The sequence below is a fragment of the Stegostoma tigrinum genome, chromosome 31, assembly GCF_030684315.1.
Source record: "Stegostoma tigrinum isolate sSteTig4 chromosome 31, sSteTig4.hap1, whole genome shotgun sequence".
Classification (NCBI taxonomy): Eukaryota; Metazoa; Chordata; class Chondrichthyes; order Orectolobiformes; family Stegostomatidae; genus Stegostoma; species Stegostoma tigrinum.
In genome coordinates this window covers 40,974,116-40,998,697 of record NC_081384.1, presented here as the reverse complement: position 1 = coordinate 40,998,697, position 24,582 = coordinate 40,974,116, and the positions used below count along the sequence as shown (strand labels likewise).

The 24,582-nt window shown below is 42.7% G+C and overlaps 1 long non-coding RNA gene across 1 annotated transcript in view; it reads left to right on the top strand.

Moving 5' to 3' along the window:
• Nucleotides 1-14,199, top strand: part of LOC132206112 (uncharacterized) — a 344,203-nt gene extending 330,004 nt beyond the window's left edge. The window contains exon 3 of the long non-coding RNA XR_009442833.1: nt 13,817-14,199. This is a non-coding gene — a long non-coding RNA (uncharacterized LOC132206112). The remainder of the gene's footprint in view (nt 1-13,816) is intronic.
• Nucleotides 14,200-24,582: the final 10,383 nt, after the last annotated feature.

Sequence of the window (24,582 nt, the reverse complement as noted above, 5' to 3'; positions counted from 1 at the left end):
TGGTGATCTTAGAAAATATAAAGGCGGATAAATCTCTGGGATCTGATCTAGTATGTCCTAAGACTTTGTGAGAAGTTAGAGAGGAAATCATGGGGAGCCTAGCAGAAATATTTACATCATCTATAAATATGTTTGAGGTGCCAAATGTCTGGAGAGTGGCTGAAGTTGAGCCTTTGTTTAAGAAGGGATGTAAGGAGCAACCTGGCACCTATAGACCTGTGAGTCTGACTTTAGAAGTGGATAAGTTGTTGGAAGTGATTCTGAAAGATAGGATTTATATGCATTTGGAGTGGCAAGGAATGATTAGGGGTAGACGGCATAGTTTTGTCTGAGGATAATTGTATTTCACAAACTTAGTTAAGTTTTTTTGAGAAAGCAACCAAGATGATAGACGAAGTCAGAGTGTTAGACATTGTTTACTTGGATTTCCGTAAAGCCTTTGACAAAGTTCCATATGATAGACTAATTAGTAAAGTTAGATCACATGGGATTCAGGTGAGCTTGCCAACTGAACACAAAATTAGATTACCTGCAGGAGACAGAGAGTGAGAGTAGAGGGTTTGTTTTCAGACTGGAGATATGTGACCAGTGGTGTTCCACAGGGATCGGTGTTGGTTCCACTTTTGTTTGTCATTTGTATAAATGACTTGGGTGAGCATATAGAAAACGGGGTTAGTAAGTTTGCAGCTGACATCAAGGTTGGGTGGACAGTGAAGAAGGTTATCCAAGATTACAAGGAGATCTTGATCAATGAGATTAATGAGCTGAGGGATGGTAAATGGAGTTTAATTTTGTATTGCATTTTGGTAACACAAACAAAGACAAGAGTTGCACAATTAAAAGTAGGGCCTTTGGTACTGTTGTAGAAGAAAAGAGGGTTCAGGCACATTGTTTGTTCTTTGAAGTTTGTATCACATATGGATAGGGTAGTTAAGAAGGTGTTTATCACACTTGCCTACGTTGCTGATACTTTTGAGTCTAGGAGCTGGGATATTATGTTGAGGTTTTACAGGACATTGATGAGGTCTCTTCTGGAGTACTGTGTCCAGTTCTTGTTGTCCTGTTGCAGGAAGGATATTATTAACCTAGACAGGGTTCAGAAGGGATTTACCAGGATGTTGCCAGGAATAGAGGTTTTGAGTTACAAGGACAGGCTGGATAGGTTGGGACTTTTTTCACTGGACCACAGGAGGTTAAGAAGTGACCTTATACAGGGTTATAAAATAATGAGGAGTATAGATAAGATTAATAGCAAGTGTATTTTCCCTGAGGCTGGAGATTTCAAGACTAGGGGTCATTTTTTTGAGGTGAGAGGAGAAAGATTTAAAAAAGACATGGGAATTATTTCTTTATCCAGAGAATAGTTCATGTGTGGAATGGTGGATGTGGGCACAGTTGCAACATTTAAAAGACATTTAGATAAGTACATGAATGAGAACTGTTTGGAGGGATATGGGCCAAGCTCAGGCAGATGGGACCAGTTTAGTTTGAGATCCTGGTCAGCATGAACTGGGTGGACCAAAGGATCTGATTCCATGCTGACTCTATGATTCTATAATTCTGATTCAGAGGTCCCCCTGTCAAAGTTGGCATCATCAGAACTGATACAACTGAGACAGAAGAACCAGGAGAATGGAATGGAGTCTTTACAGGAAGTCGGGTATGAGGATGTATAGTCAAGGTAACTGTGGAAGTCAGTTGGTTTGTATTGGATGTTAGTGGCCAGCCTATCCCCAGAAATAGAAACAAAGATGTCGAGGAAGGGAAGAGTAGGGAGTAGTCAGAGATGGACCAGGTGAAGGTGAGAGTGGGGTCGGAATTGTAAGTGAAGTTGATGAACTTTTCCAATTCGAGATGAGATAGGGAAGCAGCGCCAATGATATCATCAATATACCTAAGAAAGAGTTGGACAGAAATGGTGTGCAGAGATATGAGCAGCGTTAGGTAAAAGAACTAGTTCAAGCACAACTGACCAAATGGCCGCCTCCTGCATGTTAACAATTCTGCAATTCAGTCATACTAAAGGTTTGTGCTCCAAAACTTACTGCCCCGCTAACCAACATTTTCCAGTGCAGTTGTATCACTGGCATCTGCCGACCAATGCAGAAAATTGCCCAGGTATGTCCTGTACACAAACATCAGTACAAATCCAACCCGGCTAATTACCGCTCCATCAGCCTACTCTTGCTCATCATTAAAATGAAGGAAGGTGTCATCAACAGTGCTATCAAGCAGCACGTCCCCAGCAATAACCTGCTCAGTGAAGTCCAGGTTGGGTTCTGCCAGGGCCACTCAGCACCTGACCTCATTATAGCCTCTGTTCAAACATGGAAAAAAGTGCTGAATTCCAGAGGTGAGTGAGGATGACTGTCCTTGGCATCAAATCACACTTGACTGAGTGTGGCATCAAAGAGCCCTAGCCAAACTGGAATCAAGGAACAAACTAGTTGGTGTCATATCTGGCACAAGGAATGGTGGTTTGTTTTTGTTGGAGGTCAGTCATGTTAGCTCTAGGACATCTCTGCACCAGTTCCCTGGGGAAGTGTCCAAAGCCCAACTATCTTCAACTGCTTCAACAACCTTCCATTCTTCATAAGGTCTGAAGTCTTCATGTTCGCTGATGATTGCATACTGTTTGGCACCATTCCCAACTCCTCAGATATTGAAGCAGCCCATGCCCAAATGTAGCAAGACATGGACAATATCCAGGATTGGACTGACAAGTTCCAAGTAACATTCACACCACACAAATGCCGGATAATAACCATCTTCAACAACAGACACTCTAACCATCGTGCCTTGATATTGAATGGTGTCACCGTCACTGAATTGGCCAGTTTCAACATCCTGAGAGCTACCATTGACCAGAAATTCAAATAAACACAGTGGCAACACGAACAGATCAGTGGCTAGCAATACTGCAGCATATGCTTCTCCTACTGACTCCCTAAAGCCTGTTCACATCTACAAAGGCACATGTCAGGAGTGTGGTGGAATATTCACCTCTTACCTGATGAGTGCAGCTCCAACAACACAACATCATTCACAACAAAGCAGCTCGCTTGATTGGTACCGTATCTACAAACACCCATTCCCTTTATTGCTGTCAGTAACAGCTCTGTTTACTATCTACAAGATGCACTGTAGAAACTCAACAAAGATCCTTAGACAGCACCTTCAAAAACCACTTCCATCTAGAAAGACAAGAATAAGAAAGAAGGCATTGTGGGTTGCAGCTAGAATGGTGTGCAATAATTGATATTGACAGCAGGGTTACTGTGAGAGTTGCAATGGAATGAAAAATGGTACTGACACGATTGGGAGATATGGATAATTCAGCAGCTCTGCAGGACTGGTCTGATCTTCTCCAGTGAGAGCTAGGATTCTGTCCTTGTAACATCTCCTTATAGCTTCCCCAACGCATTTGGGCTATTTTTACCTTTTGTGGGCATGTCTTCTGATGGATTGAGGGAGGTATTAAATGCACTGAAAGGGGGTACACAGCTGGTTGTGTTGGTGCAAGGGTGGAGAAGGTGGTAAGGCGACCTAGCTGAGAGAGTGGGCAATGCAGAGGGCATGTAGGGTCTGTGGTGTGGGCTGATTGGGTGGGTGAGAGGAGTGAGGAAAGACGTTTTAAACAATAGTAAAAGCGGTAGAGTATGAGTTTTGGTGGGAAATGGGTATGATAGCAGAGCTAAAGTGAGTAGGAGGGACCAGACAGAAGTGTGGCAGTTTCCCTAGTATAATTTCCACCAGATGGCAAAAGGTTCAAATCCCTTAGGGTACAACTGGCTATGTTGCCTCTCTCCCTCAGTTTTCCTCTCTTGCTTGGTTCCCTGATTTCATCTTTTGGATCCTCTTAAATTTGTTTTTAATTTTATTTTTAATGACTAGATTCCTAGATTCCCTACAGCGTGGAAACAGGCCCTTCGGCCCAACAAGTCCACACTGCCTCTTGGAGCATCCCACCCAGACCCATCCCCCTATAACCCACGCACCCCTGAACACTACGGGCAATTTAGCATGGCCGATCCACCTGGCCTGCACATCTTTGGACTGTGGGAGGAAACCGGAGCACCCGGAGGAAACCCACGCAGACATGGGGAGAATGTGCAAACTCTGCACAGACGGCTGCCCGAGGCTGGAATTGAACCTGTGTCCTTGGCGCTGTGAGGCTGCAGTGCTAACCACTGAGCCACCGTGCCGCCCTAGTGCGTAATTCCACAAGGGTGTTGACTCTCATTGTTTAAAAATCTTTTCTGAGTTTGTGTGAGAGTGAGACAGTGAGAGTATATGCGTGAATGAGAACATGACAGTATGTGCGTGAGTGAGAGTGAGTGCGTGTGCGTACCTGAGGGTGTGTGTGAGTGAGTGAGAGTGGGAGTGGGAGTGACACCTGTCACAAGTCCTTGTGGACCACAGGCATCATCTGACATCACATGATCAAACACCAGCAATGCCTCTGACCAGACAGGACAAACAAGTGCAGCAGAGCATCAAGCCTGTATCAGAAGGAAACCTGGATACTCAGAATTTAGCTTGATGAACTGGGCCTGTTATTCCACAGAATGTTCTGCTATGGTCTGTGTGGGAGATGAGTGTCACCTCAGGAAGGGGAGAGGGTGACTGTTGGGAGCTGGTTAGGCCAGTGACATGTAAACTATTCAAGATACAAGGGAACAATGCAGTCAACTCCAGGCTCTCTCTTTCTGATTGACCTGCTTATTCAAGCAGAGTTTGCATCTTAAAGTACAGCAGACAATTTTGACAATGTTATCATTTAACAGTTTCCTTTAATCAAAAATATTCAATCAAGATTTAGTTTCTCTCACAGGAGCAAACAACAGATCTCCAACTGTCCTTAACTGAGGTCAGGCTGAAACCATTCTTTATTTTGTTCTTAAAGTAATATTCTCTTGTTGAGTGATTGAATCTCTCTGTACTACTAAATCTGATATCTTTTTCATTAATTTTTGCTCAGAAACAGTTGCTCCTCGATGAACAGCTTATTGAGATCTGATCCAATTGCGAAAATAATAATCCACTCCTTCATTTGCCAGTACCTACGCCAATTCTCTTCACCTTGATACAAGTTCATATTTGACTTTGAGATAGTATGACTGCTTTATTTAAATGCCACTTGTAATTCAGTCTCTAATATTCTGGGCCTGGTTCTGCTTCCACAGAATATTTAGTATGTTGAGGCAAAGGGAATATTAATTTGAAAAGTCATTTCATCATGGTTTCATCTCACCACAAGGCTGCAAGAGAGAACAAATCTTGTGACATGTTTTATCACTTCCTGTGTTAGTGTGTATTATATTTCATTAGCATATCACATGGCTGAAATTATAGTATAATTCCCGCCAGAAAGCAAAAGGTTCAAATCCTTGTCCTCACATACACTGCTACCCTATCCACATTGCCACCTGGTGACCCCTGACATCCTACCCCTTTACTTCATTCACTAACACACAGAAAGGTTGTTTAAATGTCCCATAACTGTTCCAATGAAAATGAATGAGAGTTGTGAGAGCATGGAATGCGTTGCCAGCAGCAGTTGTGGAAGCAAGGTCATTGGGGTCATTTAAGAGACTGCTGGACATGCATATGGTCACAGAAATTTGAGGGTGCATACATGAGGATCAATGGTTGGCACAACATTGTGGGCTGAAGGGCCTGTTCTGTGCTGTACTGTTCTATGTTCTATGTTCTTCTAACCAGAATGTAGCAGAAAATGCTGTAAAAGGGGAGTTGGGCTTTGCTACTTCTGACTGTCTTTCATGCCAAAGATTCAGCCTGATCAAAAGATCATTTCCCATTGATAAGGCCTCCAACATCTGATATTGGAGCCAGAAATGTGGGGTACAGACACAACATATAAAAGACTGCAAGATAACAAAGTGTGGGGCTGGATGAACACAGCAGACGAAGCAGCATCTTAGGAGCACGTATAAAAGACTGCAACTGTCAGAAGATTCATTCAGTCTTATTGGCTGCATGCAATGCAAAATTGAGAAAGTGCTGCTTTGTCAGGAGATCCTATCCTTTCCATTGGCATGAAAAATCCATTTAGCTGGATGTTAAAACATCAGCATCAATGGATTTGGGTGAGTCTGTCACAATGAGGGCACACAACAAAGTTCCAATCCTGGAATGGATTGTGAATGACCAACCACAGTGTCGTTTCTTTACTGATCAACTTAGTGAATTCATCACCAATGATTGCTGACTCATTTTGCCCTTGTGGAGAAACTATTACATTCATTCAGCAAACAGATGGCTTGCAGTGGGAATTTAATACCCTTTCCATTTACCATTAACCATTCCTTCCTCACCTAGACTGCCACAATCTCCTTTATATTTTGCAGTCATCCCATCCAGTTAATCCATGACTGTTTGTAAAGCAGCTCAGCTCAATTAATTGTTTGCATGGCATTGCAGCTGTAAACATTAGAGTGTTTTCCCATCATGGCTTTTATTCAAAAATATTGATTAATGGAATAAATCCATATCCAATATTGAGTTAATATATCAGATTCCAGAAGTCTCCTAACCATTGACATCATCACTGCGCCATCAGGTATTCGTAAATGAATACCACCCACATTCAGATCACCAGGAGTTAATTATACAGATTTTGTAGCTTTTTGCAGTAAACGCGGACCCTGTGGTTCCCACAGTCAGAGATGTGTAAAGAATATAATACAGTCATGTTCGAACCAGTGGTAACTAATAATAGCTGGCATGACCCTCATGAAACTTAGAATTAATGAAAAGCTGATTCTCCAGGTCCACAGGAGCCATATTCCGTTATAGCTGTGTGCTCAGAACCCATCATTGTCAGTCTGGATATTTTGGCTTATCCTTTAGCAGTGACTTTCAGTACTAGGCCGAATGGTCAAGGATGGTTGTGCATAGTTAATTACTGATGCAAAGAATTTGTCCTAAATTTATATCTGTGGGAATAGAATTGGGGGTTGGTGGAACAAGGGTTGTTAAAACCCAAGATAACAATGTAATGAGCTGGATGAACACCGCAGGCCATGAAGCATCAGAGGAGCAGGAAAGCTGATGTTTCATGTCTAGACCCTTGACTCCTGCCACATATGAATTGATTACTTCAACAGTTTCTCTTTCAGTGCCCCAATAAAGAGATCCGTCTCCACCAGATCAGTTCTTGTTCCTTGGAATCGTACCAAATCTCTTTGTCTACTCTGATGCTACTATGCTCTCTAGGGTAAAACCTCTTGGCTGAATGAATCCAATATTTCCCCAAGACTTCATTCTGCTAGCTGCCCATTGTCTGGTACATTCTGATTTGTCTGATTAACAGCGGTCATGATCACAGACAAACGCAATTTTTACTCACTATTCCACCTGACACCAATGTTCAGAGGAATAACTTCATATATTTTCTCAACTAGGATGATTGATGTCTATCAGAAACTGAAAGGAAAGATACAACTCATAAAATCTTTGGTCAGTTAACTGTGGCTGCCCTTGCTGTCCTTGTTCAAACGAATTATAAATAAATGGTCAATCCATTCCTATTATTTGTGACCTTGGGAATTGGTAAAAGTGGCAAAGACTCAAAGTGTCCCTTGAGATCTGACTCAAACCAAACAATAATCTGCTTAAGAGCTGGATTATTGAATTCAGGAGATACATGCAGGAGGGGTTCTGGGTGGGATGCTCTTCAGAGGGTCGGTGTGAAATCAATGGGCTGAATGGTCTGCTTCCACACTTTAAGTATTGTAATGATTCTAATAGTTCCAACAGCTGGAATATTTGAGAAAGATTTAATGGACCACTCCTGTCTTTAATCACACTTGTCATTTACACTATCACCTGCTATTGGATGGGGATGATCAAGAAATGTTCCTCATAATGGTTTGACCTAATGGTTAGTCTGCTCAGTCTGGTCTACCTGTTTCAATGTTCCACTCAGATCATCCACAGTATTTTGCTGATCATCCCTCAATCCTCCAATCTGCCTTATCTACAACATGTCGCCACATTACAGAAAGAATGCGGAGGCATGGGAGAGGGTGCAGAAGAGGTTTATCAGGATGCTGCATGGGTAAGAGGGTATGAGCCATAAGGACAGGCTAGTAAAACTCTGGTTATTTTCTCTCAAACGGTGAATGCTGAAGGGAGACTCAATAGAAGTGTATAAAATTATGAGCTGCATAAATAGGGTTGATAGTAAGAATCTTCTTCTCAGAATTGATACTAGGGAGCATGTAGTTAAGGTGAGAGGGAGAAAGTTCAGAGGAGATATGAGGGGCAGTTTTTTACACAGAGTCATAGGAGTCTGGAACAAGCTGCCAGGGGCGATGGTGGTGGCAGATATGATAAGTGTATTTAAGGAACTTTTAGATAAGCGCAGAATATGCAGGGAATGGAAGAACATGGACCAAGGGCAGGCAGAAGGGATTGGTTTCATTTGGCATCATGTTCAGCACGACGTAGTGGGCCGAAGGGCCCATTCCTGTGCTGTACAGTTCTATGTTCTCCATTAACATCTTCAGGTTAATGCCTTATCAGAGCTGTTCTCCACTGTGTCTGACTTCTGAGCTATTTGCTTCCAATGCTGTTGATGGCAAGGATTCCCTATTTCCTTAGTACACTTGAACCCGACTCTCAGTGGCTGTCTTCTATCTTCTCTTTGTTCTTCTTTATTTTTTACTTCCTTCCTTCTCACACATGCTCCTGACCAATCTGTTTTAACCACTAAACACCTGTTAAGTTGAAAAGCACTGTTAGTTTTCAGATTTTTTTTAAACATTTGTGGGATGTGGGCATTTGTTTCCTCGACAGCATTTATTGTCCACCCCTAGTTGCCCTTGAAAATATAGTGGTGAGCTGCCTTTTTGAACCGCTGCAGTCCACCTGGTGTGTGTTGACCTATAATGCCATTGGGGAGGGAATTCCAGGATGTTGACCCTGCGCCAGTGAAGGAGTGGTAATATATTTTAAGTGCCATGGAGGAGAATTTGAACTTGGTGATGTTCCCATGTATCTGCTGCCGTGGTCTTTCTAGATGGATGAAGTCCTGGGTTTGGAAGGTGCTGTCTGAAGATCTTTGGTGATTTTCTGTAGTACATCTTGTAATAGTACACACTGTTGCTCCTCAGTGTCGGTGGTGGAGGGAGTGGATGCTTGCAGATTTAGTGCCAATCAGGTGGCCTGCTTTGTCATGGATGGTATCAATTATTTTGAGTGTTGTTAAAGCTACACTCATCCAGGCAAGCAGGAAGTATTCCATCACACTCTTGGCTTGTGCCTTCTAGATAATGGACAAGCTTTGAGAAGTCAGGAGGTGAGTTGCTCACTGCAGTATTCCTAGCCTCTGATCTGTTCTTGTAGCCCCTGTTTTAATGTGGTGAGTCCAGTTGAGTTTCTGGTCAATGATGCTGATAGTGGGAGATTCAGTGATGGTAACACCATTGAATGTCAAGGGGCAGTTGACAGATTGTTTCTTACTGGTGATGGTCATAGCCTGGTATTGGTAGGGCATAAATGTTACTTGCCACTTGTTAGCTCGAGTTTAGATTTTGCCCAGATCTTGTTGCATTTGGACATGGACTGCTTCAGTGTCTGAGGAGTCATGAATGGTGCTGAACTTTTGAAATCATTGATGAACATCCCCACTTCGGACTTTATGATGGAGGAAAGGTCATTGATGAAGCAACTGAAGTTAGTTAGGTCTAGGTCACTACCATGAGGAACTCCTGCAGAGATCTCCGAGAACTGAGATACTGATCTCCAATAATGATGACAATTTTCCTATGTGCCAGGTATGACTCCAACTACTGGACAGTTTGCCCTCTAATATCCATCAATTCCAGGTTTGCTTCGACTCCTTGATGCCACACTCTCTAGAATGCAGCCTTGATGTCAAGGGCTGTTATTCTCACCTCAACACCAATCTATCTCTGAACTCACTGATTCACTAGATAATCTTTCCATTGATCTAGTCAGATCCAGGCTGGTTAACTGTGGAGGATAGTGCATCATCCTCACTCCAAGTGCAAACTGGGATTGCCATCTTCCTCACCACAACACTCCATCCCAACTCCATGAAGGCCCCTGCGAGAGTGGAGATAACCTAAAGGAGAAGTGGAAAACTGTTCAACCTGCAATGCCTGTCAGGTCAAAACCAAAACCATATCAACTGCTGACATTGAGCAGTAGATGAAACCTGTATAGGTGCACACTTAGGGGCCAACCTAAAATCCATCGTCAAGGACTGAGTCATATGAGAGAATGGCCTTCAGACTAGACATCTGGAAAATAAAGGTTCTTTATCTACCCAGTCCTGCTGTAGAACACTGTCTCCCGACAGCATAATCCATTGCAACCCCTAGACACCATGGATCATTGCCCATTATCCAGAATGTCCTTTCAGTGTGAGTAGACATTAACGATGGTATCGAACACCGACTCCAATGCACTAGATCATCATTTGGACACCTAGGGATCAAAATATTCAAAGACCAAGATTGTAAACCCAGCATGAAACTCATTGCCTGCAGAGCAACCATGGTCCCCACCCTCCAGTATACATCAGAAACATGGACCATGTACAGTAGACACCTCGAATCCCTGAAGAATTATAACCAGCACTGCCTACACAAAATCCACACAGGATAGGTGTACCAATGTGAGTGTTTTTACAGGCCAAAATTCCCATTATTGAGGCCCACATAACTAAATGCGAAAGGGAGGCCATATTGTCCCCACATATACCACAAGATACTCTAAACAAGCATTCTACTCCAAACTTCACAATAGGAACTGATCAATAAGAGGGCAAAGGAAACAAGCTCAAGGATGCCCCAAAAGCCATCCTAAACAAATGAAATATCTCCAATGACGCATGCGAGTTGCTTGCCCTCGAACGTATGACTGGCGAAGATGCATCTACACAGGTACAAATCACTTTGAGCATCAGTGAGTGGAAACCAAACATAAGCAGCAGAAAAAGCACAGAATCCACAGTGTCCGACCAATCCACTTCCTCAAACAGCACCAGCCTCACCCAAAGCAGAGACTGTGGCTTCAGGATAGGCCTATTAATCACTACTGAACGCCTCACCCTGGAGTGGAAGCAAATTATCCTCAATCCTAAGAGACTGCCAAAGAATAAGGAGTGTATCAACCTCGCCCTTAGTCTCTTAAATTAGGTTCCTCCACCAGATGCTCAGTGATGACCCTCTGCAGTCTGAAACAATTCTGCTACAAATCCATTGCCCTGTTTTGCCAATTGTCATTGGATTCCATGTGTAAAGGATGCTTACTGCTAGGTTATCTTGCCAATGACTCAGTTAGTCAATCCATATTGGATATTAAAAAGCCATATAACCAGTCTTCCATCCATTGACTCCATCTATACTTTCCGCTACATTGGGAAAATAGGTAGCCCCCATCTCACCTCCCCTCTTTGTCATACTCTCTTCCAACTTCTTCCATCAAACAGAAAATATAAAAGATTGAAAACGCTTTTAAACAGATTCAAGAACAGCTTCTACCCCACTGTTATTGCACTTTTGAACAGATATCACATATATTAAAATTGATCTAACGCTGCACCTTTTCTGTAGCTGTATTCTGCATTCTGTTCTATTATCTTAATGTGTTAATATATGGTTTCACTTGCCTGTACAGCATGCAAAACAATAATTTTCACTATCCCTCAGTACATACGATAACAATAAATCAAATCAAATCAACGGTGTACTCAATATTTACGTGACAATTAACAGAATTAAGGTGGCCTCGTCACTCATGCTTCTAGACAACTGGTTTGGAAGATCCTGTACAAAACATTCAAAATTGTATCTTTTATGTCATGCGCACTTGTTTATATCTGTTTTCCTAATGGCTCAGTGAGCATCATATCCTTGCTTCAGCTAAAATCCATTAGCTTGTCTTGTTTTAATTAGCCATCCTCTCTCACAGTCCATGAAAATGGTTTGACCAAAGAGTGAAGGAGGATGTTAAGTGGATGCAATACTCATACAACATGACTGTTTGAAAATCTGGAAGAGCCGTGTCATTTTGGTCTGAATTAATTATTATAATCACTTCAATTTGTGAAGGTTCTAAAAGAGTAACTTGCAGCTTTAGTACTCAAGGGCTGATTAGACAAAATTTTTAGTTAGTTTTATATTCGGGTTCCTTGATTTACTTCCAGTGGAAGTGCAGAATGTTTCGGCTGACTAACAGAGTGGATGGTTTCATTTTATATTCATTCATTATATATTCATTCCTTCATGGGATGTGTGCATTGCTAACAAGGATTCACTGCTCATCCCCTGCAAGCCATGCTGAACAGGTGTTTCTCCTGTGGAATGATTTCCAAGATTTTGACTCAGCATCACTGAAGGGACAGCGATAAATTTATGAATCAGGTTGATGAGTGGTTGGAAGGGAAATGTAGAGGTGGTGGCGTTCCCAAGTATCTGCTGCCCTTGTCCTTCTAGAAATGAGGTTGAGAGTTTGGAATGTAGTGTTGGAAGTGCTTTAGTGAGTTGCTCTAGTACATCTTATAAGTGCCACCGCTGTGCATTTGTGTGAAGGAAGTAATGTGTGGGTGAGCTCCCAATCAAGTAGGCTGCTTTGCCCTGAATGGTATCAAGTTTCTTGAGTATTGTTGGAGATGCATTCATCCAGGCAAGCAGGGAGTACTCAATCACACTCCTGACTTGTGAGTTGTCATTGATGGTTGGCTTTAAAGGACAGGAAGTGAGTTATTTATTGTCATTATCATAGAGTTTTGCAGCACAGAATGAGGCCCTTCAGTCCACCATGTCAGCACTGCAATACAATTCCCAGCCTTTGACCAACTGTAGAGGCCACAATATTTATATCTCTGGTCAAGTTTAGTTTTTATTTAACAGTGGCTACCACAATATTATTGGTGAGGAATTCAATGATGACAATGGACTGAATCTTTTGCATTTTTGTCTAAATGTGAGCTGTGTTGAATATTTTGAAGTGATTCACACCGTGGGGCCCAGTGAAATTTCTCACCATGTCTAAATGAAACATGCTTCACTAATTACTTATCCTGCTATTATGGCATCCCTCCTTTCCAAATCCATCCCAATCTTCCTATGCATCATTCCCAAAACAGCTTTCCGCTCAGCAGAGATCCTGTGAGAGTAATGAGGTTAACTCCCAGCTTTATCCACAGCCTGTCTGGGGATGTCATGCGCCATAAGTGACTCTAGCTTGCTTAGATCAGTACTTGCTTTACAATAACTTTTTAAGTTGTTCCTCTGCCAAGGATCCCAACGCATTCTGGGATACCCTGACAGTGGCGAATTGTTCCACAGATAGCAATTCGTGGTATAGGACTGGAATCAAACAAGCAAGGAGCAATAGGGATAGTGTAGTTAACAAAGCAGGTTTGGTAAGGTTTCAGTTGTTAATTTTATATTTTAAATCTGGGGTAGATAAGCCTTTGTTAAGGAAAGGTCATAAGGCATATGGCCAGAGGCAGACATACGGAAATAAGCCTCAGATCAACCATAATGATATTGATCGGCAGGACAGACTTGGAAGGCTGAATTCCTCTATCCCTATTTGGCAGGAAACTCACTAGACCTTGCAGAGAGAAATCTTCCATGAAACTCAGTGGAATTCACAGCCAAAAATATTTAGCATTCAGCTGACTTTGTTTTGGTTTTCATCTTGTGCTCATCAGGACGGTTTGTACGAATACCAACAAAAGGGAAAACTAACATTTTGGCTATCACTTTTGTGCTGTTCTCTTCTTTTCTCACTCTTCTGTTTTGTATTTCAGGCTGGACTTGAGGACAAATAGAGCTCTGTTCAACAGATGCTGAGTTGATATCACAGTCTCATCGACTTGGAGATAATATTCACCAGGAAAACATCCAAGACCTGTATAGACAACTTTGTATATTCTAGAAACTGTTCAGTAGTCCATGGCTTGATAGCTTGCACAACTCTGCAAATCTTTTCCTGTGCATTCAGTTTTACACCAAGCTTTGGAGTTGTTTCATGTGCAATGTCAGATTTGCTTAATGTCACTGTCTGGAACTCTAGCTCTTCATTCTTCCCATTGCCCTAGATTATCAGCTTATCTTGTCCTCTTGGAATGAGAATCATTCACTCAACAACCTCAATATTACTCCAAGCAGCACCACTTCTATGTCACCATCTTGAGCCACTTTGCACAAATCGGCAAAGCTCATAATGTTACGCAACACACTGGTGTCCGTCTGACATTTCACATTCGTTTGATACTTTCTTTCCGCAATTCCTAGAACTGTACGGCACCGAAAAAGACCTTATGTCCAGACTTGTCCATGTCAACCAGATCTCCTCAATTAATCAAGTCCCATTTGTCAACATTTGGCCCATATCCCTCTAAACCCTTCCTATTCATATAACCATTCAAATGCCTTTTAATTGTTGTAATTGTACCAGCCTTCATCACTTCCTCTGGCAGCTCATTCCATACACACATCATCCTCTGCATGAAAACAGTGCCCCTTAGTTCCCTTTTAAATCTTCCCTCTCACCTTAAACCTATACCATCTAGTTTTACACTCACCTACTCTTGGAAAAAGACCTTGGCAATTCACTCTGTCCATGCCCCTCATGATTTTATAAACCTTTACAAGGTCTCCCCTCAGCCTCTGACACTCAGGGAAAATAGGCCCAGACTATTCACCTTCTCCTATAGCTCCTACCCTCCAAACCCAGCAACATCCATGTAAATCTTTTCTAAACCCATTCAAGTTTTGCACATCTTTCCTGTAGCAGGAGACCAGAATTGAATGCAGTATTCCAATAATGTCCTAACCAATAGTGTCCTACAGCCCAACTCCTACATTCAACGCACTGACCAATAAAGACAAGCGTACCAAAGGCCTAATTTAAAATAAAAAATACACAGAAAATGCGAAAAATACACAGTAGGTAAAAGAACACCTGAAGAGAAAGGGGTCACATTACAAGAACAATTCTGATGAAAGGCCACCAACCTGAAATACTGATGTTGGGTCTGACCTGCTTGAGCATTGTCCATTTTCTAAAATCACTGCTGCAAAGTACATTTTACAACAATATAAATGTGCTTGTTACATTGAAACAAAAGTCACCAAAATAATATGCATTACCGCAGTGGGAGAGAAACAACGTTGTATTTCCATGTTGTCAAAATGATTCAAATTATTTGAAGCTATTATAAAACAGCAACACGTGGAGCAAGTTTGAATCTGAGAGCAAACAAACATCATTACAAAGCCTTTGGAATAAACCTGCATTATGGGATCAGGAAATTTGTGGAAGACAGAGATCAATAAATCCAAACCAAACCAACAGACACAAAGTTAAATCAATAAAACCCAATTAAACATGAACTAGATTGTAAAGCATGAATTACTGCAGTAATGGTAATACTGGTATAATGATTCCAAATTAAATTTGTTTGCGTGAGGAATACCATTGGGAAGGTATGTTTTGTTATTAACATCATTTGTATTCAGACAACGCTCAGTGCAAAGCCTGGGACCCTGTGACAGCTCTGCCTTGCTGCACATTTTCCGGCTGGCCCCTCATCTCATCCCCAACACAAACCAAAACCCTACCCCCACTTCCCCTCCCCCAACTCCTCATTCCTCTCCCACACCTCCAAAGCCCTACCCGTATATCTTTCCCCAAACCCATTCCCCTTCTCCTCACCTCCAACCCCTCCCGATACTCATTCCACAATACTGTCACTTCTGACACCCACACCCTCTATCTGTCCCCATCGCCTCCCTCTCTATCCCCCCATCCACACCCCCTTCTTCCCACATCTCCTCCCTCTATCCCTATTCCCATCTTCCTCCTTCTCTCCCCACTCTCTTCCCTCTCCCCACTCTCTCAGTCCCCTCTCTCCCCCTTCTCACAGGTCCTCTCCCTAACCATCACCCTCTCAGCATCCCCTCCTCTCTCTCCCCACCCTCAGCCCCCTCCCCCTACCTCTCACCACCTCTCCCACCCCGACCCCCTCTTCCCAACTCTTCACTCACCCTCACCCCACTCCGTCACCCCCACACTCCCTCACCCCTCTCCCCACCCCCTCAAACCCCTCTCCCCACCCCGTTCCCTCCCTGCATCCCCTCAGCCCTGTCTCTCCCCATGTCATCATGCCTACTCCCCACCTCCATCTCCCTCCATCTCCCCACCCACCTTACCTTTCTCCCAGCCTACCCTTCACACCATCTTCCCCTTCTTCCCTCTCCCCAAATCTTCTCCCCCCGATACCCCACTCCTCCTTTCCCCACCCCCACTTTTTCCCTCCCCTGTCACACCCTTCCCTGCACCCCTACATCCTTTCCCTTCCCCTACACCCACCTCATCACCTCCCCACTCTCCCTCCCTCCCCATCTGCCACCCACACCCCTTCTCTATCCCCTCCACCTCCCACCTGCTCCTCTCCCCCTTCTGTCTCCCACTCCCTCTCCTTCTCACTCCCCCATTCCCTCCCCTCTCTCCATTCCACCTCCCTCCCATCACCTTCCCTTTCCCTGCCTCCCATCCCTTGCCCCTTTTGCCTCTCCTCCATTTCCCCTTCCTTCCCCCTCTCCTTCCATCTCACACTTTCCCTCCTTTGTTCTCCATAATCTTGCCCCCTCTTCTCCTCCCACCTCTCCCCTTCTCGTGCTCTGACATCTCTCAGCAGCGATCTTTATTCGTATGCTTTGCTTCTTTCTAGCTAAGGGTGCTCCCTCCATCCTGGACAAACTTCCTTCCCTTTCATGTGAAGTTTCCACATAATATTTATCATGTCCTTTGGCCTTAATATTTCTGTTGGCTGTTCTGAAAATGCTTCTTCCTTTTTCCTAATCTGTTGTTCCTGCTTGACCTGGTATGTTTTTCAGCATAATGCAAAGCCTCATCTGCTTTCCCAGTAATATGCTTTAGCTAATAATTGCTAATCTGAGTTTCTGCATGTGTCAATCGCTTTCGTGAGAGTAACTTTCCCCTCTCTCCGCAGATGGCCTTTCGTGCAGCATCTGTTTGTTGGTAGAATACTTGCTGATTTTTCATAATTTTAATTATTCCCCTCTTAGCAATTTTGGATTGGCGTTGTGATTTGGGAATTCTGAGCTGAAGATGACTTGCACACTTTGTGAAAAAGTTTGTGGTAAAAGGAAAAGAGCAGACCAAACCAGCTTCTGTATGTCAGTCCAGGACTGGATGTTAATTGCAGACTGATCCTTGATTTAAAGAGTTCCTACAGACAAAGCAGCACAGGAAGGACATTGTGTTTAAACAGGTTAGCAGAAGTTGGCAATTAACTACATCCTGGGAACTGGTTCTGGCAAGTTTGGAAGACATCCTAGGTTCAAGCTGATGGTGGATGTTAATTTGTAATTGAGATATCAGGAAGAGCCAGTCAGTCCATTTGGCCAGGGCTATAGTTGAAATTGTTTTGTTTTAAATGATATTTTCTGTGAAGATGAGTTTGGCAGCTGGTGACACAACATGCAGATTTGAAAGCTCCCTGCCACTCTCCCTCACCAGCTTTCAAAGCCCAAATTGTAGAAAGTTGAGTTAGAAGCATTACAACATTTACCTTAGAGAACCAAAAATGTGATCCTGGTCAATGTTTCCAGAAAAGTGACCAAGGAATACACATCTCTGCCTGTGAAACAATGCATCCTGAAAACCATTTGAGTAATCAGGCCAGTTTATTATTTTCTTTTATTTATCACTTAACTGTGTTTGTCTATCTGACTACCTTTTGTGTGAATGGGAGCTGAGAACAAATATTTCAGATTTAAACCACAGTCATTAATTAGATTACCTTCTTTAAATCTTCTCTGCTAAATATGTCGTATTTTTAATAAAGTGGTAGATCTTTTGTTTGAGGTACAAAACCAGTGTCTGGAATTAATTATTCACAATGTCCGGGACTGGTTATTCAAAAGTCTGGTTAGGAACCAGTAGAGTAATTATTGAAGGTTTTCAAAGGATTTAATTTTGCTGAGTTGCAAGTACAGAGGTAGAAGGCTGAATTTGGTTTCGCAGTCTGCATGTTCGCCATAACAATGTTTAAGGCAATCAAACCTCTAAGATCATATTCTAATCACGCAAACTCACAGAATACAGCTAGATGCATCAGTGCAATCAATAGTTTCCCACTCCTCTTGAACTGTGAAGTTGAATAAATACCATTTATAAGTAACATTAATATAACATCAAAGTTTCTCATCAAAATCTCTCCTGTCTGGATTTTCTGTTCCTAAGATATAGGCTACAGTACAGCTTGCAGCACTGGTGCCAGATTTGCTATTCTTATTGGCTCAGATGTTTGAATTCATTATTTAGCTATTTCTTAGTTTTGCTATTAAAAGGATTAAAAATTTCAATTCTGTCTTGTGCCTCCTTTCATTTCCACAGTAGCAGGTAGTAGAAAATGCACAGCTATTTTGAATCACCCTGAAATTCAAAATTACAAACTGTTGTTTTGTTGTACTTCTTCCTCGCTGTACTTTGCAGTAGCTATCTTTCTACTATCCCCGAAAATCTATATATTTTCATCCATATAATTTCCTGAAACCATGTTTCAATAATGTGACTAATGGTTACCACAAACTGCACACAAAAGTAGAGGTCACATGCCTATGGCAGATCAGCCTGGACATTAAGTCCAGTTGCATTTCACCAAACTAACTGGAAAGTTATCATTCTATCAATTACTCAATTAGATGAATTTTGATTGCAATCACTAAATTAGGTAAGTGTTGAAAGAAATTTAAAATAAAAATATGACTCATTGGCATCTTCTTCCGGGTCACTGCAAGCGACGGCCTAGAGGTTAGTCATTAATCCTGAAAGATTTCACAATGAGTCCCAGGGAAATTAACAACATTAAATCAGTGTGAATCACCTTGGATGTTTGACTTTGTTAAACCAATATCTAAATTATAGTTTGTTGGTCATTATAACTCAAACATAGAGGATGATTAATTTAATTCTTACTTCTTGCATGAATTGCTGACCTTTGTGTTTAAATATGGAAAATTTCAGACTAGGAACTGCACTGTAAACATTATTTGACACATACCGGGAAAGGAAAATAGAGACACCTGGCGATTTCAAAAGCAGCAGAGAATGAAAGTGTGCATTAATGGAGAGTTTTTGAATGGTTGAAGCATGTTTGAGGGAAAAGACTATTCCCTCAGATTCACAATTCCCATAGAGACAGGCCCAGTGAAACCGTCACTTGAGGACTACCCAGTGAAACTGTGTCTCAGTGGGGCTCTTGTGATGCCATCCATTGGGGCTTTCTGGTGAAACCATCTCTCAGAGCATCCCCCGTTATACTATCCTTTTCGGTGAGACTCCAATGAAACCACTTCTAGCCAAGCCTACAGTGGAAACATTCTTCTGTGAGCCTCCAGTGAAATAATCACAGGAGAGATGGTTGATGTCACTTGGCGCTGCAGAAGCCTCAGTTGGTGAGCAATCCATAACAGCATTATTAGATTTAGATTTATTATTGTCACTTGTACCTAGTTACATTGAAAAGTGTATCATGTTGCCATATTTCGGCACTACCTTGGATTACAGAGTAAACTACTGAATAAATTGTACACAAGGTAAAATAGTGAATAAATTGATGTTAAGTTGAAATTACTAAAATTGAAACAGCTTCAAAGGTCCATTGATCCATTTCCGTAGCCTTCACCCTCTCTGCTCCTCCATTCGCTGCCATCTAACATTGTGCCCAAGGTCTAGGCAATATGTTCCTTTCCTGCCACCACAGGCAGTATTGCTTTCTGTTTCCACTACCTCTGAACTCAAGACAGCCGTGCTGTGCAGATCCCGCACCTCCTCCAAAACTGGACATCAACTATTTGGGTCCTGGCTTGTCTTTCAGTGCTGCCACACAAGATGGAACAAGGTGGAGATACATGGACCATAGGCAATCTACAGGAGAACATCAGGAGGAGGCCCCAGTGCAATCAAGACCAAAAAATACATGACCGAACTGGAAAAACACCAAAGGAGCCCTCTGGATTTGGCTGGACCCCGGACACGGGGAGCCGAATGTTGTGACCTCCACCACCACCATGGTGGAGGACACATCAGGCAACAAGCGTTATCCAACACTGGTCCATCACTCAACTGTTGCAACATTTAAACCTCTAAAATTGATTTAACTTCCATTTATTTACAAATAGTGTTATGAAATATTCCTCTGAACAACAGTTGTTCGAACTGCGATCAGTTTAACTAGTCACTGTTTTTCCTCAGATGCAAAGTTAATGGTTAATCTGAAAACAGTTAGCGTTAATGTATGAATATTAATGTGGTTCGTTTGTTTGCCAGTGAACTAATTATTGAATTCATTTGGCTATTTATTAAACCTCAATTGATCTCTTTATTATTTCCTTGATTAAATTTGATCACGCTTTATTTACTAATGTCTTAACTCCAACATGTGCATTTCCTGCCTTTTTGCTGCTTTCCATAAGTGCCATAAGCAAAGATCCATTGATAAATCTATTTTTTTTTGCATGATATGAGTAAACATTTATTTTTGTAATTAAATTAGTTGACCTATCACTTGCTTTTTCTGCTCAATTATTTTTTGCAAATGCCTTATCTCACTATCCAGCATCCTCATCTTTGGCATTGTATTATCCATTTCTATTCCTACATTGAACTTTGGTCAGTTATTAATCTGCATTCATTCTGCATTTTTAATACTGGTTATTTGTCACATTCCATTTCCCTGAACCAAATGAACCCAAGCTATTTTTATGCTTGACGAAAACCATCAGTTTCAGATTCCCCAGCAAGACCCAGACCAACCAAACCTGGATATGTATTTCCCTCTGTCCATCTACCATAACTGGAGAAAGTCAGGTATTGTTATATTAGCCTGAAGTTTAATTAGTTTTTCTGTTAAATGACTCTCAAAGTCTAGTTTGGTACAAGAGAATTAAAAGTTGTATAGGCTGAAATAATCTTTAGCTGATGAGAACATTAGCAATGAATAAAGAGGTTATATCATAGAAAGTAGGATTGGAAGTACGACATTCAGCCCTTCCAGTCTGCTCCACCATTCATTATGATCATCTGATCATCAACTCAGTACCCTCTTCCCACTTTCACCCCATACCCTTTCATCCCTTTTAGCCTAAGAACTGTATATAACTCCTTTTTAAAAACGTTCAATGTTTTGTCCTCAACTACTTTCTCTGGTAGTGAATTCCAGAGGCTCACTGCTCTCTGGGTGAAGAAATTTCTCCTCATCTCAGTCCTAAATGACCTGTACCCTTAAACTGCATTTCTTGATTCTCAGTTCCCCAGTCAATAGGAACATCCTTCTTCTGTTTTACCTGTCTCGTCCTGTTAGAATTTTTTAGGTTTCTATGAGGTACACCCTCATTGCTCTCAATTCTCATGAGTACTATTCTGACTGACCCAGTCCATTTTTACATGTCAGTCTTGCCAACACAGGAATCAGCCTGGTAAACATTGGTTGCACTTTCTTCCCAGCCGTCTTCCATATAAGGAGAGCAAAAGTGCACACAATATTCCAGATGTAGCCTCAAAGCCCTGTACAGTTGCAACAAGATATCTCAACTCCCATATTCGAATTTGTTGCTCCATACTGAAAGTAGTACCTGCCCAAGACAGACAAGAGATGTGAATTTTCAGCTAAGGGCAAATTCTGACCCTTATATTGCAAGAATAGGACTGGCAAGTCAGAGAATGAGAAATGTGAATTTAGAAATATGTGGTTTCTAAGTGGCAGAATTGGAAAACAGGAAAAGTGGATATAGAATTGGTACTCAAGATTCATTGTTTGTTGGTATCCTGAGGTTAGAGACATATAATGTGCTTGCTTCCCTTCTGTGCCAATAGAGTCCCTATAAACTGCCTTTTTCTCATGGAATGTGGGCGCCACTGTCTGGACTAGCATTTATTATCCATTCCTCATTGTCCTGGAGAAGTTGGTGGAGACCTGCCTTCTTGAACTGCTACAGTGCATGTAGGTTCACCCACACAGCTGCTTGATGTTAATATAATCATTGTTAATAATTGCCACTTTACGTTTAGTACCTATCACGTTATTGATTTTCTTCCCAAATATTTTGCGAATTTTTGAAATACATAAATTAGAAGAATGCCTAACTTTTAAAAGCTTTTTGAAAGCTTCAGAAAGTGCCACATAACCTCATTAGGGCATTTAGAATTAGAGTTAGAATTGGATTTACTGTTGTGTGTTCTCAAGTTCAGGAATACTGTAATACTGTGAAAGTGCACACAGTCACCATTCTCTGGTGCCATCATAGGTACAAAACAAGAATTTTAAATAAAAACACTCCAAAAGCAGAAATAAAAGAAACAGAGGCAAAGAAGGGTGGTGCGGTAGCTCAGTGTTTAATGTTGCCTCACAGCGCCACGGACCTGGGTTCAATTCCAGCCTCAGGCAACTGTCTGTGTGGAGTTTGTACAGTCTCCCCTTGTCTGTGTGGGTTCCCTCCAGGCGCTCCAGTTTTCTCCCACAGTCCAAAGATGTGCAGGCTAGGTGGATTGGCCATACTAAATTGCCTGCAGTGTTCTGGGATGTGTAGATCGGGTGGGTTAGACATGGGGAAATGCAGGGGCAAGGGAATAGTCTGGATGGGGTGGTTTTCAGAGGAATGGTGAGGACTTGTTGGGCCGAAAGGGATGTTTCCACACTGTAGGGATTCTATGATTTGGAAAGGAAAATGTCCAGAACTTAAAGCCCTATCTTACACCTATCCACAGCGTGGAGTTTCAGTAAGCCTGCAGTTCCTGCTGCTGTTGCTGTAGTATTCCTTGAACATTGGAGGAAACGTGTTTGTAGCTGCCAATACTCCCTCCAGTCTCCAGGAGGACCTTTGATGCTACTGCTGCCGCCACCATCCTCAGTCGCCAGGAGTTGCCACGTCCTTTCCACCATTGCTGTCTCCGATTGCCGGGGGAGCTGTGTCCACATCCTGGAATATGTTCAGGAGGCTACAGTCATTCCACGCATGGCCCACTCATGCTGCCGTGCCAATGCCTCCGATAACCCCACCATAGAAACCTTGAAAGAAAATAAGAGGAGGAAAATGTCAAAAGTAAAGAGAAGAAAGCAGACAGAAGCAGTTGAGCGTCAGGCTCAGGAGCCCAAATGCAGCATTTTTACTCTGCCGCCATCTTTACATCATGTCTTTAACTCAGTAAAGCAAAAACAGGAAAGTTATCAGGGACTAAACTGATGCCAAAAGCTTCAGAAATAATCACCTTTTTAAGGCATATCGGTGTCAATGGCAAGATCAACATTTGTGGCTGTTGCTATTCTCTAAATACTTTTGGACTGAGCTGCTTACGAGGCCATTACACATTGCTGTGGGACTGGAGTCGCATGTAAGCCAGACCAGATCAAGATGGCAGATTTCCTTCTCTTAAGGACTTCAGAGACCCAAACTGGATTTTACAAATATGACTGATAATTTCATAGTCACTAATTTTGAGACTAACTTTCAATTATGCATTTTTCTATTAGTTGAATTTAAATTGCACCATCTGCCATGAGCTGTGCACTTGACACTCTTCCATATCCCTAAAACAACAGCCTCAATGTCTGATATAAGATAATAAAATGTGAGGCTGGATGAACACAGCAGGCCAAGCAGCATCTCAGGAGCACAAAAGCTGACGTTTCGGGCCTAGACCCTTCATCAGAGAGGGGGATGGGGGGAGGGAACTGGAATAAATAGGGAGAGAGGGGGAGGCGGACCGAAGATGGAGAGTAAAGAAGATAGGTGGAGAGGGTGTAGGTGGGGAGGTAGGGAGGGGATAGGTCAGTCCAGGGAAGACGGACAGGTCAAGGAGGTGGGATGAGGTTAGTAGGTAGCTGGGGGTGCGGCTTGGGGTGGGAGGAAGGGATGGGTGAGAGGAAAAACCGGTTAGGGAGGCAGAGACAGGTTGGACTGGTTTTGGGATGCAGTGGGTGGGGGGGAAGAACTGGGCTGGTTGTGTGGTGCAGTGGGGGGAGGGGATGAACTGGGCTGGTTTAGGGATGCAGTAGGGGAAGGGGAGATTTTGAAACTGGTGAAGTCCACATTGATACCATATGGCTGCAGGGTTCCCAGGCGGAATATGAGTTGCTGTTCCTGCAACCTTCGGGTGGCATCATTGTGGCACTGCAGGAGGCCCATGATGGACATGTCATCAAGAGAATGGGAGGGGGAGTGGAAATGGTTTGCGACTGGGAGGTGCAGTTGTTTGTTGCGAACTGTGCGGAGGTGTTCTGCAAAGCGGTCCCCAAGCCTCCGCTTGGTTTCCCCAATGTAGAGGAAGCCGCACCGGGTACAGTGGATGCAGTATACCACATTGGCAGATGTGCAGGTGAACCTCTGCTTAATGTGGAATGTCATCTTGGGGCCTGGGATGGGGGTGAGGGAGGAGGTGTGGGGACACATCTGCCAATGTGGTATACTGCATCCACTGTACCCGGTGCGGCTTCCTCTACATTGGGGAAACCAAGCGGAGGCTTGGGGACCGCTTTGCAGAACA